Raw genomic sequence first — 15,693 nt, forward strand, 5'->3', positions numbered from 1 at the left:
TTTGACCAGACAATCACTTTTTTCTTAATTTATAGATATATTGTTTAAATGCCCTTACCTACTATGGTATAAAGTTAAAAAAAAGAAGGGGGAAAAAAACGCAATGTCTACAAATAACAAACAAGCAGCCAGCACAACAAAGGATCAATCTGTGTGTGAATAAACAGAGTGGTAAAGTGCAGCGCTAAATATGATAAACGTGAGCACCTGCTACTCAAACATGTATTGATAGCAGAGAGTCACTGTGGTGCATACAACAAATATACAATATAAATCATATATTGTCATTCAATAAAATATATAGTGAACAGTGACACATTTACATATGACGAAAAGACTGAGCAGACCAGCTCGATATCTGAAAGCCTGCAGGATGTCAGTGCCAACTGCGCTGCTCTGGTCACCTGCATTGGGGAGCTGCAGGCCACAACATCAGGCCTCGCGGCAGAGGTGAGGAGCCTGGGAGTGGCGGTACAGGCCAACACGGCTGCCATCGAGGCGGAGGGACGGCAGACCAGGCGCCACCAGCGGCACACCACCACCCGCCAGCTGCGGATGCAGGCTCAGACCAACGCAGTCCTCACCCGCATTGCCCTTGCGTTGGAGGGCAGGCAGCCAGCATCTGCCAGGAGAGACATACCAGGCGATGATCCTACTCCTGATGCCCCACCCCCCTCCACCCTAAGCTCCCCCCAGACAACTGAGGAGCCGGAGCCGTGGCACCATGCCTGGCCCACGACAGGGCAAATGAGTGCCTTTTTTTTTCTTTTCTTTGCTCAGGTTATGAGCTTTTTGTTTTTGTTTGCTCAGGTTATGAGCTTTTTGTTTTTGTTTGCTCAGGTTATGAGCTTTTTTATTTTTTTAGTGGCTGCACATGGTCAGTAGTGCAGGCTACAGTGTGACTGGTGTGTAAATGTGGGTGACATGCCTGCCAGCAAGGTGTGTCACCTTGGGTCGTCAGGGAGAGGTTATCCCCATGACCGTGTGAATGTGGTATGAATGGACAGCAACATCATTGGGGCCTTGGCGTGGCGTTGCTGCTCCCAAGTCCTGCATTGTGGACTTGGGCTAAACCAATGTGAAGTGGATGTGGTGTGTGTGAGCATAGGACCCCAGATGGCAAGATTTTCATATTTTTAAATTTTTATTAATATTCTTTTTAGTTCCTTTTTTTTATATTTTTCTTTATTTCGTCTTTCTCAATTCGCGGCAGCACCCCCCCAGGCCCATGCCTGAAGCTGTGTAAGGGGCCCCATAATTCCTGATGGCGGCCCTGCCTGGCATGTTGGCATACAGGTGTTGTCCTGCAAGTGTGGTTGCTCAGCTCGTCCGTAACGGTGCTGCTGCAGCTGCTGTCCAGCTGACCTGTGCACGTCTGGTGCTGAGTTACACCTGCTTTATGTGGAATAACTTTAGGACGTTGAGCTTATGCGCACTGCACGTAGCCTGCACCGGGCGCACATACGTTCGTGAATCGCCGTATCTCCCTCATTTGCATATTTGAATACAAAATCAATGGGAGCGGCAAATGCGCCCAGTGTAAATATGCGCCTACGATACGTCGGCGTAGGAAAGTTATGTCGGTCGTAGGAAGCCTATTTTCAGGCGTATCTAGGTTTGTGGGCACGGCGCACAGATACGACGGCACATATTTTCACTTACGCGGCGTATATCGAGATATGTCGGCGTAAGTGCTTTGTGAATCTGGGCCAAAGAGTACATAACTTCAAAATGATCATATTAGTGCTCACACCTGTCCTTTCTGGTAAGATAAGATAGAGACACATCCAGTCTTTCTCTTTCTCTTTCTCTTTTTTCATGCTATTCTAACCCCATTCTCCCTCCACCTATGTTCGTTAACTATAATTCCCCCCTTCTCCTCCTACCTCCCTGCTATACCTGATCCACGTTCTATTTACATACGCACAATTAGCCTCTCTTTTTCTATCACTGACACACAGAATGCTCAAAGAATGCTATGTTGACCGCTGGCTGTGGCTGTGTTGCTGTCGGGGGGGGCCTCCCTGCTGTTGGCGCAGTTTGTTCCCGACATGGGCGCTGGCGGTGTGGGGGGTCCGCCCCGTCTTGGCTCGGCTTGGCCGGGTCGGTGATCTATGTGAATCCTGTAGCACTGTGTTATACTGAAGTCATGGTTATCAATATACAGGTTTATAGGTTTCTTTATTTGTATTTAGACTCGAGATACCATATCTAGTTGTGATAATATACACCATGTGGTTGATGTACTGTGATATGTATCTTCGGGATCCATGTTATATTATTATGCACTTACTGTATGTAAAGAATGTTACACTCTTTCAAATCTTCTAATAAAAACTATGGAAAGGAAAATGATCATATTAGAATGACTTGGAAATAAAATATTTGCTAACATATAAGGTGACACTGTGAAATAGGGTGGTCTTAAACAGGTCAAGAGGTTTAACATGCTCAACAGATAAAGATAAGTGAATAAATTAAATTTAAAAAAGAAGGGCAATCTCAAAACCAACGGTTGCAAACAGAAATCTACCCATTTCCCTAGATGTTTTAATAGGTGGACCTGCACTGAGTCACCTGACTTGTGGATCTTAGGAAGATGGTGGAACACTGGAATGATTGGATCTTCAACATATACCTAGGGATTTCACTGTCTTTGGGGATAATGCACCCATTTATTTCCCTCTGTACAAGAGTTTAGACAGGGCGGATTGAAAAATAACAGTGGGATTAGAAGACAAGGGAGAATAGGTGGTGGAGTCACTTAGCTGCCAAATGGCACCACTGCTCCTTTTTTGTAAGCCTCTTTAATGATTAACTATTTAGAATCCTGTAGGTGCTGTAAGGCTATACTTTCTTGTTTGGAAATATTAGAGGCTCGTGAAGTAAGGTATTTTTGCTTCAGATCTAATAATTCTTTTTCAACCATGGCCTAAAAATGCATCCACAATAGAATTTATAGCCTGTATAGGATAAAACAATTGTTTCACCTTTAGATAATGTGCTATGTGGAATTCCAGAAGGCCAATTTGTGACTCTGACTCCACTTGTTCTAAACACAATTTAGCCCTTAAATCTAGAAAATTTAAAAGTAGTATCAGAATCAACACAAGAATCATTACTTACAGTGACCAATGTCTGCAGGTTTTCTTCTTGTTCACCTTCATCCTTATCAAAGTGTTTCCATAACAAATCTATTTGTGTCCAAGATAGTCTTGAACAGTGGCAGCCTGTAATGCAGGGCGGACAGGTGCCACCCCCCCCCCCATAGATGTGTCTGGGTCCCTAATCTACATGCAGGGCGACAGATGCATGGATTCCAATCAGGTTTTTTTTTAAGCATGTGATTAAAGCCAGAGGCTCTAATTGGCTTAAAAAAAGAGTTGGCTCAGGGTGCAGAACACTGCACCCTGAGCCCACCCAGTTGTGTGACAATTGTACTGGCCAATCAGGAAGGGGGCCTAAGACCCGCTGGTGACCCGATGGACTGCGTGGGGGGTGCTGGTGACCCGACCGACTGGAAGGGGCTGTGGATGCACTGTTTGCCGCCCTACCAAAACATATACCACCAGCCATCACTGGTCTTGAACACATCAAAATGGTGAGCTGGTGAAAAGAAGAGACCCAAAGACAAGAGAGAAATGTCATGCTCTGTTAGCTCTACACAAAAGGAAGTATTCAGCGCTGGAAAAGTAAAAATCAAATAAAATAAAAATATTGCTAGCCAGCACTCAGGATAAATTCAAATAAACTTCCCAAAGGCAACATATAAAGTGAAACAGTGCAGCGCAAAGATAAAATAATAAGATAATACAAAATAGAAAAAGTCCATATGTGAAGGTGTAAAAGAGAAATCCATATAAATTTCATTAAGTGGTGCAGGTTCAGAACAGGTGACCAGATAGGGATCCTCCACCAAGAAGTAAAGATGGCCTCTGATGGGGACAAGTGATGTAAAGGGGAACTCTGGGGACACCTGATGTAAAGGAAGACTCTGTTGGGGGCACCTGTGTAGTAATATAATATAGGGATGTAGATAATTAATATTTAGGTATTATAATGATGTAAGAAAATAATATTAATAACTAATATTCTTATAGCTCAAGGGCGTTTCTGAATGAAGATCATTCATAGTCAGGTTGATTTGAAAATAACGTGTGAGTTTATTGTCACACAGGTGGCATCACAAACACAATGAAAAATAGTATAAAGTTCAGTTTAGCGTAGATGAAAATATCTGTAATTGGATCGATAGTGTTGTAGCAAGCTTATGAAAGCATGCGTGCTCCCTCAGGCCATCTTGTCTCTGAGATTTTCCAAAGTGAAGCAGGAAATGACGTTCTTAGACTTCTGGCTTCAGCTGTTCTCCTTGTCAATATGTCAGTATGTCAGTGTTGTCTTTCAAAGAGGGTGTGAATGAGTGTGTCTTAGTGTAAGTGTGTGATGCAAATGTGTCATGAAAGTGTGTGATGTAAGTGTCCCCAGCCTTCTTAAGCAAAGCTTATATATATATGTTACAAATGAACATCGTGACCTCATACGGTCCAGACTTAGACCCTTGTATGGCATACATTAATATCTGCTATGTTCAGCAATACATTATACCAAGGAAAGGTTTTAGCACATACGAGTGTCGTATGGAGTTTGATTGACAGGCACACATGTGACACTCTATACTTAGAGTAGTGTGCTTGATGATGCAATGTCATAGAACATATATTATCAGCTATAAAGCTATAACTTCATTAAGTAACTATATACCAATACATACTAGTATAAATACGATTTTACTAAACTAGCTTAACAATAGATATGAACTAGTATATTATTGATATCACTATGTAAATACAGATCTATTCTGAATCTATTCTTGTTACCCTACACCAAGATTCCTTATATGTCATTCTCAAATTGACTGACCAGTAATGCTCAGTTTTGGATTGAAGAATTATGTCATATCAATTGATCAAGGTCATTCATTCATACCTAACTACTATGATTAATCATAAATCAAAATATGTTTTGCAAGCTTGCCATGAATTATGAATTGCCGAATTATGAATTTGAAATAATATTCTAACAAATGATGATGCAAGTAATCTTCCGCAGCAACCCAATTCTTCCAGAGAGATGTACTTTATTGACTTCCAACACAGAACAAAGTCCAATACTTGCAACAGATGACAAAAATCCAACAGAGTAAATTTAACCCAGAGTCCTATTTTTCCTAGATCTGTGCCTTCATAATCATGAAGAGTGAATAGACTGAACTCCAGGTTATATTCCCTATACACTGAATGGCTGAGCAATTTGATTGGCCATCTCCATTCGGCCTTTAATCTACCCTCTGTCTTTCAAAATGCCAGACAATGACCCCTGAATGAGTGAGTGACTAACTTGTATAGCGATACAAATGCGAACTTAATCGCCTCAAGGCGCTTTTCTTTGCATCCAGTGTCGTCCTGCTCCTTCAGAAGGGGTGGGTCTTTCGTTTTTTCTTAAAAGCCCGATGGTTTTCTTCCAAGTGGATGGTCGTGGGTAGAGCTTTCCAGAGCCGAGGTCCTTGTACTGCAAATCTTCGTTCTCCCTTAGATTTGTAGCGGGATTTGGGGATTTGGAGAAGGTTTTTGTTGGTTGACCGGAGGACGCGATTGGTGACGTAGGGTTCTAGCCGGAAACAGGTGCAGTCATAAACTGCCCTAATTTGCATTCTTACATGTTAACATTAACATAGCCCAGAGTCACTATCTTTCCTCTTTGATTTGTGGAGTAAATCTTGTTTGGCCACTTCCCCCCTTTAATTAACAACAAGTCCCCTTAACCACTTGCCTACTGTGCACATACACCCCCTTCCTGCCCAGACGAGATTTTAGCTTCCTGCACTGCGTAGCTTTAACTGACAATTGCGCGGTCGTGCGACGTGGCTCCCAAACAAAATTGACGTCCTTTTTTTCCCCACAAATAGAGCTTTCTTTTGGTGGTATTTGATTTTTTGGGCTATAAACAAAAAAAGAGCATCAATTTTGAAAAAAAACACAATTATTTTTACTTTTTGCTATAATAAATATCCCAGTTTTTTAAAAAATATATATTTTTTTCTCAGTTTAGGCCGATACGTATTCTACATTTTTTTGGTAAAATTTTTTTTTTTGCAATAACCTGGTTTGCGCAAAAGTTATATTGCCTACAAAATAGGGGACATAATGATTTTTTTGAATTTATTTTTTTACTAGGAATGGCGGCGATCTGCGTTTTTTTGGGGACTGCGACATTATAGCGGACACATCGCACACTTTTGACACATTTTTGGACCATTCACATTTATACAGTGAACAGTGCTATAAATATGCATTGATTACTGTATAAATGTGACTGGCAGGGAAGGGGTTAACCACTAGGGGGCGGGGAATGGGTTAAATGTGTATCCTGGGTGTGTTCTAACTGTGTGTGGAGGGAGGTGACTGGGGGAGGTGACCGATCTGTGTCCCTATGTACAAGAGACACAGATCGGTCTCCTCTCTCACTGACACGACGTGGAGCTCTGTGTTTACACACAGAGCTCCACGTCCCTGCTCAGTTACTGGGCAATCACGGGTGCCCGGCAGCCATCGCTGTTCCCAGTGATGCGACGGGTGCACGCGCCGCCGGCGCGCGCGTGCCCTAGAGGCTTTAAATGACAGGACGTCATATGATGTCCTGTCAGAACAATAGAGCATTCCGCCCGCCCGTGGTTAACAAGCTTTTGACTGGAATGTTTGTATGTGACATACATACACGGTGTTATACATATAACACAATATATAAAATACATACACAAATATATTAATATTACAACAACCTAATATAAAGGAGGACTCTGTTGGGGACATCTGATGTAAAGGGGGACTCTGATGGGGACAGTTGATGTAAAGTGGGACATCTGATGAAAAGTGGGACTCTAATGAGGACATCTGATGTAAAAGGGAACTCTGATGGGGACATCTGATGTAAAGAGGGACTCTGATGAGGACACCTACATTTATAGGGGGATGCTTATGGGGACACCTGTCGTAGGGGGGCACCTACTGTAAAGGAGGACTCTGATTGGGACATCTGATGTAAAAGGGGGCTCTGATGAGGACACTTTATGTTAAGTAGTTTTATTTTATTTTACTTGAAATGTGGATGTGATTGGTCTACTGTGACGGGCACAGTGAGGCTGCATATTATGGGCACAGTTTTACCTAGCAGTAATAATCACCTGATAAATGGCTATTTACAGTCCTGTATTACTAACAGTTTCATTTTTCAGTTTGTTTGCTCCCCCAGCAAATTTTTGAGCACCAGCCGCCACTGTTCTCAACCCTGTCCTTAAGTACCATCAACAGGCCATGTTTTGTGAATTTCTCTTAGGCCGGGTACAGACGAGCAAACATGTACGATGAAACCGGTCCGTCGGACCGTTTTCACCGTACATGTCTGCCCGGGGATTTCTGTATGGTGGCAGTACTCACCATCATACAGAAATCCGCGCGTAAACAATACGCGGGGTGTTTGCGTGTGCGGCCCTGCCAGTTCAATGCTTCCACGCCTGCGTCAAAGTCATTTGACGCATGCGAGGGATGGTGGGCGCTCGGACATGTACGGTAGGTCTGTACAGATGACCGAACATGTCTGAGCGGGCAGGATTTCAGCGGGCTGTTTTAAAACAAGTCCAGAAATATTTGCCCGCTGGAAAAAGGCCCGGCGGGCAAATGTTTGCTGGAATCCTGCCCGCTCAGGCCTACACACGACCGAACATGTCCGCGGACCAGTTTCAGCAGACATGTTCGGTCGTGTGTACGGCCCATAAGATAAAATAGCTGTCCAAAATACCAAGCCATTGACTCAGATTTAAAACACCTGTGCAAGATAAAGGAAAACTTGCAAACATGGCCTGTTGGGGGTTGAGAACCACTAATGTAGAAAGCTTGTCAAAAATCTTTTCTTTTTAATAGACATGTGCATTTGTTTTCGTCCAAATGCATTTCCGTCCGAATTTCAGGTATTTTCGTTATCGTTTTAACAAACAAACGACAAACGATAACGAAAGCACAGAAAACGAAAACCGAAAGATCCGACATAAACAAATGCTTTATTTTCGTTTTCGAAGAAGATTTGACATAGAGAGAAAAGATTTGACATAGAGAGAAAAGATTCGACATAGAGAGACATGAAGATTCGACATAGAGTACATTTTTTTTTTTAAGATTCTATCGAATCTTCTTTTTTTTTTCCTTCTTCTTCTTCTTCTTCTTCTTCTTAGAACATTCGACAGACACCATAAGCCTTCAATGACAGATCCTTAATTGTGCCTAACCTTAAAGGGTCACTAAAGGATTTATTTTAGCTAAATAGCTTCCTTTACCTTACTGCAGTCCTGGTTTCATGTCCTCATTGTTCGCTTTTGCTGTAATCCTTCTCTGTTCTGAACACTTCCTGGTTGTCTGTTTCCTGATGAAAAAAGTCATGGGAGCTTTCTCTCTGTGGTCACTAATCAAGGAGGTGTGATTACTGTGTGTCTAAAACCCCTCAACACCAATCAGTTTTGTTTTCCAAACCATCACTGCCCTGTATTGGCTCTGTGACTCTGTACATCACATAAGCAGCAAACAACATGCAAAAACGAAACTGAAACTACAGGTACATTATATGATTGTTTTTTTATCTATTTTTAATCATTTTTAAAAGGAATCAGTTAACTATTGTGTCTCTATACCCTGTAAACAGTCATTTCAGCAAAAAAAAATGTTTTCCTTTACAACTCCTTTAACTCTATTAGTCCAATATTATTTTACATAGAGAGAAAAGATTTGACATAGAGAAAAAAGATTCAACATTTTTTTCTTCTTCTTCTTCTTCTTCTTCTTCTTCTTCTTCTTCTTCTTCTTCTTCGTCTTAGAACATTTCGACAGACACCATAAGCCTTCAATGACAGATTCGACCTTAATTTGGATTTTCGGACGAATGCATTTTTTTAACAAAATAAATAAAAACGAATTTCGGGAGTAACTAAATTAATTAATTTTTTGGACGAAAATGAAATTTAGAAACAAAATATTTCAGTGTGCATATGTCTACTTTTTAATACATCATGGGCCACAGAGTCAGGCTAATATTCATTACCTGCTGGGTTATACTCCATCATCAGGTGAATGGACACTGGTACACCAAGGTCTTTAGACAGTAAGTGATCCCCTATATAACCCCTCCCATACAGGATGTTACTTAAGTTTTTTACCAGTGTCTACAAGGTGGGTGGCATATTTTTTAGCGTTCTCTGAGCTCCAGGGGCCAGATTCACAAAGAGATACGACGGTGTATCTACAGATACACCGTCGTATCTCTGACTTACACTGGTCCTATCTATGCGCCTGATTCATAGAATCAGTTACGCATAGATAGGGCTTAGTGTTGTAATATTAATATAGATATGTAGGTATTGTAAAATATTGTGGTATATGAAAGGCACAGTATATATAGGTTTACATACAGGCATTCAAGGTTACACATCAAAGGGGTTAGTGGTCAAACAGCACGTATCAAAAGGACTCTTTGATGTGTTAATCTTATCTAAGACGACCTAGGTGTGTGGCCTGGTACTTCCTTACATAAGGAAGTGTTTATTAATGTTAATTAGACTTGGTGGGATATTCATTCAATGGGAACATTTGGTTGACCCCCCCCCCCTTCCAGTGTGAGTCCAATATTTGAAGGACTCAAGCTGGCATTCAAGAAATCTAGTCTTGTCTTGTCACTCTATGATGAACATTGCACAGGTCTAGGAGAAGATGGGATTCTGAATTATACTATGTTGGATTCTTGTATCGTCTGTGGACTTTGTATGTTATTGGAAGATCCATTAAATGCGTTCTCTGGAGAACCTGGTGTGAGTTGCTGCGGAACAACCTAATTTACTCTCTGACTTCAGTACATTGGATCTTATGGTTCTGTGTTGGACACTATACAAGATTACTACATTGGTGCCGTTCAAGTGACCAGAAGCATATTTTCAGGACTTAGTAACAGAAGCCGGTGATGATAGCAATCCTGTGAGTTGGACAGAAGTCTGATAGAGACCCAAGAGCTGTGCGGTGACTCTAATGTCTGGTTGTGACATAAGAGAGTCTGATATACAAGACTAAACAAGTTTGGAACCCCAGAATTATTCTCTGGAGACTGGAAACTGAAGAAAGAAAAGACTGCCATGCACTAGAAGAACGGAACTGGCAAATGCGGTGAGTAAAATATTTCCTTTATTTTAAATTAGTACTATAGTCAAAATGCTTACTCAGTGTGAAGCTAGTGTCAGTTCTGATAAAATTAACAGATGGGTATTAAAATGTATTAAGCGGCATGGCGGTCCTTATGAAATTCCAGAAAAATGTAAGCAGACGTGGACTATGATGAAGGAATTTTTAGAAGAAAGTGTTTTTGATAGCAAAATTTCAGAAAGTAAAAGAAAAGGTTGTATTGTGCAGGGCTTGTTATCTTGTTGTTTAACAATGGAAAGTTCTTTGAATGATAAAGTTGAGGAAATTGCGCAGTTACAGAGTGCAGTTGATAATAGCCATAAGGTTTGCCAGAGGTTACAAAACCAATCAGAAACCGAGACAGTAAATTTAAAATTGCATACAGTTACCATTGGTGGAGCTTTGCTTGAGAAATCTAAACGTTGTGATGAATTATCAGAGGAAAATGAGAGATTAAAATTAAGAATTATGGAATTGGAGAAGAGATCTCAGGAATGCAGATGTGCATCAAATCTTGGATTAAGCAATCTGCAGCAAAATACAAACGTTCTATCAAATGAAACAGAACCTCATATTAAATCTGATAATTCATTGCCAGCCGCACCCACAGTGACCACCACGGTTTATAACAATAACAAAAATACAGGGGAAGTTCAGCTTGTAATGAAGCATTTGAAACCAAAAGAACTGGATGCAATTCTTAGAGAAATAGGAATGGTTCCCTGCCATGATATAAACAGATTTTTAAAATGGTTTTGTGACTTGCAAAATGTCAGAGATATGTACAATCTCAACCCATCTGACGTAGAAAGAGTTTTGCAACATTCTATAGGGAATGGTCTTTGGATGAGAATCAAACAGATCTGTCTTCAGCCTCTGAGGACAAGGGACATATTAATGGAATTATTATGTGTTCTGTACGGAGTGCGTTCTGATGTTACGATTCATGGGAAGATTGAGCAGATGCAAGGTGAATCTCCCTATGAATTGTCGCACAGGATATATACGGTTATGGAATTGTTGGTCGGTAATAATCTTGCATTTGAGCGGGGAGGCTCGATACATATCAGTATGTTGCTAGATGCTTTGCATGAAAATATCAAACAAAATATTTTATTAGTTACCCCGAATCCTCATGATTTAAAAGACGTATTATTGAGAGCAGATCATTTATGGAGAAAGTCAAATGAGCAGGCTGTCAGAATTGATGTAGCCACATTGTTTAGGACAAACACTGAACAGAAAGATCAGAAGATAATATTTAATGATCACAACAAAAGGGGAAACTCTGGGTCAAACATGGGTGATATTAACATGATAAACAGAGCTGACCAAAATAATAATAAGAAAAGGACCTGGATACCATTTCCTCAGTTAAAACAGAAATATGACCATCTGAAGATTGAGTATGATAAGATGAAAATAGAATATTACACATTATTAGAACAGTTAAATGGTACAGATCTGTTTTTGAATGAAAATTACACTTCTATAGCAGTGGGGGTGAATTAGCTTTAAAGTGTAAACATGTAAATAGTTCTTTGTTTAAGGTCCTGGCTAATGAGTTTTGTCTGAGAGTTTTTTGTCTTTCAGGTACGTTGCTGGAGATATGCATTTGCATGTAAAAAGCAGGAGTAATTGTTGACTAGTGGGGGAGAGACACTGAATGGACAATATCACTATACAAGAAATTATAAAGAATTCATGGACACTCTCTCAATTTTCATCAAGCAATGGACTTTGTTTTTGAACATTCAAATTTTTTTTTTCTCTTCATTTTTTTATTTTATTTTCAATGGACTTACCCAATGCCCTATTTTTTAATTTTCTCCCTTTCCCAGATATATTTTTCTTTTTTTATTATGTTTTATTTCTTGAACTTAATCTTAAAACCAGAGCGAAGCATTTAAATCTAGAATAATGTTATAACATCTGTACATATGACATAATGCATATTGATATCAATATATTTACATCTGAGGTGATGTTGCACAATTGGCTGGGCATACATCATAGTAGGTTGGGTGGTTTTCCTAAATTTATAAGAGGGGTGAGTGAAATTCATCACTCTAGTCATGATTTGAAACATTGTTGAATCAGTTATTTATAATATGCTGAAGGCTATGACACATATGGATGAACGAGACCTTTCTACTCTTCATAAAAAATACTGGCAAGAATTTCCACTGCTGATTTGTCTGCACAGAAGATCTGATAAACACGGATGTCAAGCTGATAATATCTATACCGTCGCATGGGGGAATATATATATATATATATATATATGTTGGCATACCATTCTGTGGAATTATGGACTGAATGATACAAAACAGCTCTATTAAAGGCAACAAGGGTTCGGCCTACAGCACGTTACGAAAGCAAATTGCTGCTGGCAATCAACAAATTCAGAATATTGAAGGTTTGAATGATTGAAGGTGTCAAGTGCAAGAAAATAGTTTGCAGCACAGAATTGTTACTGCCGGTCCGGATCCAAACCTTTTTGACCTTGAAAGGGACTGCTGATACATTAATGGTTCTTCTTACTACAAAGATGGAAGAGGGAAGAATTTCAGGAATTGCTGGTGTTTGTGTAAAAGCATCTTTAAAAATGAAAACTTTGAGCCTGGAGATGAGAGAATCCTGGACTTATGTGGATTGGACCTCCCAAAACATACCAAGCTTTACTTTCAGTGAGATGGTGAGAGATGTGAAGTCAGAATGGACGGTGACATCAGCTCGGTTTTGCACAATATTCAAGATCGTGATGTGATTTACAAAAACAAGGAGCAATCTTTGAAATGAGGCCTAACAGCTATACTGGCCACAAATGTTTACTGAATCCTTTTCCAGTCATGGTTTAAAGTTATATTATCTAATAACTGTTTCATGGGGATATTTTAGAGGTTGGTGAAGAGAGATGTAACCAATCTGAACTTAATATTTCATATGAGCCGTTGTAAAGCATCCAATACCTCAAACCATAATGACATTTAATGTTTGATTTATGAGTCAGTTCTAGTAGTTAGAACCGACTCAAGTGGGGGAATATGTTGTAATATTAATATAGATATGTAGGTATTGTAAAATATTGTGGTATATGAAAGGCACAGTATATATAGGTTTACATACAGGCATTCAAGGTTACACATCAAAGGGGTTAGTGGTCAAACAGCACGTATCAAAAGGACTCTTTGATGTGTTAATCTTATCTAAGACGACCTAGGTGTGTGGCCTGGTACTTCCTTACATAAGGAAGTGTTTATTAATGTTAATTAGACTTGGTGGGATATTCATTCAATGGGAACATTTGGTTGACCCCCCCCCCCCCTTCCAGTGTGAGTCCAATATTTGAAGGACTCAAGCTGGCATTCAAGAAATCTAGTCTTGTCTTGTCACTCTATGATGAACATTGCACAGGTCTAGGAGAAGATGGGATTCTGAATTATACTCTGTTGGATTCTTGTATCGTCTGTGGACTTTGTATGTTATTGGAAGATCCATTAAATGCGTTCTCTGGAGAACCTGGTGTGAGTTGCTGCGGAACAACCTAATTTACTCTCTGACTTCAGTACATTGGATCTTATGGTTCTGTGTTGGACACTATACAAGATTACTACACTTAGATCCGACAGTGTTACAATGTGTTACACTGTCGGATCTTATTTTCGATTTAAAAATGGCGCCAGGGCATTCCCGCTGATTTACCTTGAATAATATGTAAATCAGCGAGATACGCAAATTCACGAACGTACGCGGACCCGACGCAGTCTTCTTACGACGTTTCCGTAGCGGCTTTCCCGTCGTATACTTACCACTGCTTTTATCAGGCACAGCCAATGTTAAGTATAGCTGGCGTTCCCGCGTCAAATTTTAATTTTCTAACGTCGTTTGCGTACGCCGATTCACAAACACGCGCGTCGCAAGTCACGCTCACGTCGAAAACCACTGACGTCCTAGTGACGTCAGTGGGAGCAATGCACGCCGGGAAATTCCCTGGACGGCGCATGCGCATTTAAATCGGCGCGGGAACGCGCCTGATTTAAATAGTACACTCCCCCTAGCCGCGGAATTTGAATTCCGCCGGGGGATTTAGGATCCGCCGCCGCAAGTTTGGAGGTAAGTGGTTTGTCAATTAGCCACTTGCCTCTCAAACTTGCGGGAGCGGATCTTAAATCACGTAGATCGAGCGGATCTATAGATCCGCTGATCTACGTGAATCTGGCCCCAGGTCTCTATTCCCACAAACGGTTCCAAAAATGAATCAAGGGATTGACCGATCGGATCTATTTGACACAAGCTTTATAGCTTAGATAAATGGCACCCAAGCCTCGCAAAAAAGGCTCAAGATCCTTCAAGGTTTTGCCTGTAATGTGGCCTCCGGGCACTGGACCCTGCAAAGTGGAATCCTGGACACTACAGCGCTAAGACATTCCTTCAGGGTTCTGTACAGGTCCAAGGGAGTGGACCCTAAACATGAAAAGGGTACCAAGTCCTTGAAAGTCAAGGATCAAGCTCAAGTGACAGGAACCCGCCGTGATGGGTGACGATTGGGCTCATAGTTTCTAAGCTGCCCTGTGCCTGGACGGGTAAGTCAAACCCCTTTATATATAGATATCTACAGTATATAAATATATATATATATATATGTATATATATATGTATATATATATATATATATATATATATATATATATATATATATATATATATATATATATATATATATATATATATATTTTAAGGGGTTAGCTCGGTAGCAGGGTGTGTGACCCCTTGGATGGGTTCACTACACACTGAATTTATACAGACAGGCAGTCGAAGACGGTTGAAAACAAAGATTTTGGTTTATTCTTCCATCTTGCTGGAAACAAGTGCAAGCATCCAAACAGCATAAACAAAATCAAACATAAAATAAACCCTGGCCACTTGGGGCGTCTATCTTCACCACACAGGAACCTATCTATGGAGTCTGGCACCGCCTAGTGCTGGGCAGACACTGCTGGTCATACAGCAGAAAAACAATAGTATTTTGATTTTTATCACACAGAAAAAATCAATCACCATCTCACCTCCTCAGAAGACTTTCAGCTACTGCTCTCCTTCACTCAGAAAGCCTCAGGATGCAGCAAATCAGTGGTAATCCTCTGGATTACTTATAGAGGCCTTAATTGCCTCATTCTGAACAGCTGAAGTTTTCCAACGCCCTTAGACCTTTTCTGGCTACTTTTGCAGCCGACGCCTAATAACAATTGGTGTATTGTCTAAACAAGGCAGAAATGTATGTCCCGTCTGTGACAACACCCACAGATTTACCTGACTTCCTGTCACAATATATATACTGTATATATATATATATATATATATATATATTGTGGGGTGTCCCGGTTATTGTAACAATTAGTCAAGATAGCTAAGGGCTGGA

At 40.5% G+C, this 15,693-nt stretch overlaps 1 protein-coding gene across 8 annotated transcripts in view; it reads left to right on the top strand.

Annotated features, from left to right (window-relative positions):
* LOC120946232 (complement factor H-like) overlaps window positions 1-15,693 on the top strand; it is a 3,139,400-nt gene that overhangs the window by 1,449,954 nt on the left and 1,673,753 nt on the right. The window lies entirely within an intron of this gene.

The sequence above is a fragment of the Rana temporaria genome, chromosome 7 (assembly GCF_905171775.1).
Source record: "Rana temporaria chromosome 7, aRanTem1.1, whole genome shotgun sequence".
Classification (NCBI taxonomy): Eukaryota; Metazoa; Chordata; class Amphibia; order Anura; family Ranidae; genus Rana; species Rana temporaria.